Source organism: Aplysia californica, unplaced genomic scaffold (assembly GCF_000002075.1).
Source record: "Aplysia californica isolate F4 #8 unplaced genomic scaffold, AplCal3.0 scaffold00167, whole genome shotgun sequence".
Classification (NCBI taxonomy): Eukaryota; Metazoa; Mollusca; class Gastropoda; order Aplysiida; family Aplysiidae; genus Aplysia; species Aplysia californica.
The window spans coordinates 914,037-916,570 of NW_004797437.1; the positions used below are offsets into that span (position 1 = coordinate 914,037).

At 43.7% G+C, this 2,534-nt stretch overlaps 1 protein-coding gene across 3 annotated transcripts in view; it reads left to right on the top strand.

Annotated features, from left to right (window-relative positions):
* The window catches only part of LOC101856021 (biliverdin reductase A), a gene marked incomplete in the record, with an annotated part of 27,734 nt that overhangs the window by 14,542 nt on the left and 10,658 nt on the right, over nucleotides 1–2,534 (top strand).

A 2,534-nucleotide genomic window follows, 5' to 3' on the forward strand; every position in this document is an offset into this window, starting at 1 on the left:
TAACGCAAAAGTGGAACGAAAACGTGTAGTGAAGAGAGAGAGAGAGAGAGAGAGAGAGAGAGAGAGAGAGAGAGAGAGAGTTGACTGGCATCTGTGGTGTAGATGTTTGGTACTCTACTGCTGTTGCATGATGTAGAAGACCTGAACTCGATTCCCATGTTAGGATCCTTTTTATCGAGTATCTCAGTCTTTCCTCTGGGATGTTGTATTCCTCTCAGCTAAGGTTACCCCCATACTTAGGGTAAACGCTTACCATCCAAATGATCAAACTTGTGTCTATGGGGCGTAAAGACGCCAACATTTAAAAAACAACAACAACAAAACACTTACATTTCAGAACATGAATTTCCTTGGACATGTTGTGTAGTTCCTTAGTAGCCTTTGGCTTATCAAGGGAAGAAGCCGTGAGAAGAGCTTTTTTTTTTTTGGTGTGTGTTTTACGGCGCTCGCAACTGCATAAGGTCATATGAGCGCGCGGGTCACACCTAATATTTTCAGTTGGTAGGACATTTCGAATTTTTGCCCAGGTGGCGACCGAAGCCTACTCTTATCGATTTTAGACCACCAAAGGATCTTTAACGTGTGCAACTTGCACACGGGCCCTCCGAGATTTTTCGTCCTTGTCCGAGAAGGCAGGTGTAGATCTTTCCTACCAGAAGATCAGGGGTGTGGCAGAAAGACAGCAGTAAGGAGGAGTCAAGGAGTAGCAGTAGAAAGGCTGCAGAAAGAGAAAGGAGCTCAGAGGAGGGGGCAAAGGAGGTGAGGGGGTGGGGCAGAACGTGGAAATGAAAGCAGACAACAGAACATTGCTAGAGAGCAAGAAAGGAAGTGAAAGCAGACAATTTTAGAGAAGAAAATTTTTCGGTTGCTACCCGGATTCGATCCCGGGACCTTTGAATGAGAGGCCAACACCTTAACCTCTAGGCCACGAGAAGCCCCAGAGAAGAGCTTTAATTTGAAGTAGTTATTGATATTGTTTGATATGGTTTTTAAACACTTAAGTGAATGAATCAAATGGCCCACCCAATCAGAATTTTAAGCTTTTGAAAGTTTAACTAAAAGTTGACACAGAACAGTGGCAAAGAAATATTAAGTTGTGTTTAAAAATGTTTTAAAAAGATATTGAGGAATGTGTGCGGGTGGCTGGAGGGTGTCACTGATTGGACCTACTTCTTTTCTCTCCCTTTGTTGTTTCTCTCTGTCTTACTTTCCCCCAGCTCTATGTCGTAACTATTATTGGGTCCACGTGCCTCTCTTTACTCAAACAAACAAACAAATGACTATATCGCGAAGAATGAACTCTGTTATTTGGTTCTGTTTGTGGTTCCTTCTCAGTTATTCATGTATACAGTCGAATCAGCCAAGACGGCCACCTGTTTAAGATGGCCGCTTGTACAAACTGTCTTTTTCTACCCCCACCCCCACTTGCATTTTTTCTATATAAAGACACAGTGTAAAATGATAACCTGTTCAAAGAAGCCGCAGCCAATATATTTGAACAACCAACAGCCCCATAGACCGAGCAACACTGTGGAAGATTATGAGACACCACGAAATCCCTCAGAAGTTGGTTAACCTCATCAGGAGCATGTATGAAGGGACACGTTGCAGGGTAATACATGATGGCCAGCTTACTGACAGCTTTGACTTAAAACCGGAATGAGACAGGGATGTTTACTATCACCATTCCTCTTTATCTTGGCAATCGACGGGCAGATGAAGGAAACCACCAGAGGACACAGAAACGGCATACAGTGGACCCCATGGACACAGTTGGACGATCTGGACTTTGCAGATGACTTGGCGCTTCTGTCACGCACTGGGGAACAAATGTCAGTAAAGACAACAATTTTAAACAGCCTATTAGAGTCTGTTGGATTGAGGATCCACCCTGGAAAGTCAAAAGTCCTGAGGATAGATGCACTACGAAAGGAGCAGGTCACAGTAAAGGGAAATGCACTAGAAGACGTCGAATCCTTCAGCTATCTTGGGAGTATAATTGACAGAAAGGGAGGAACAGGCGCTGAAATAAAGTCCCGCATTGGAATGGCACAGACAGCATTTATTTCTTTGAACACGCCCAGGGATATCTCACTACGGACAAAGCTGAGAATTTTCAACTCAAATGTGAAGTCAGTCTTGTTGTGTGGATATGAGACGTGGAACGCATCTCAGACATGCAAAAAGAGGATCCAGGGTTTCTTAAACCAGTGTCTGAGAAAGCTACTGAGGATCAGATGGACAGACAGAATCACCTACGAGGAAGTATTAAGAAGAACAAGACATCAAGCGACTAGCCCAGGATAGGGAAAGGTGAAATCGTTTGTTCGTGGCCGATATCCTGATCCAGGGTGAGAAAGGCAATGATGATGAACAGCTCCAAAAACATGTCTAAAATGGTAAAACACATCTCTCATGGCCTTACTCGTTTTAATAAATTATACATCGGTGGTGCTGTGGACAAGCCGGCATAATCCATTCATCGGTCATTATTGTTAGTCCCTCCCATGATTGAACTGGTCACGTTGCGTATA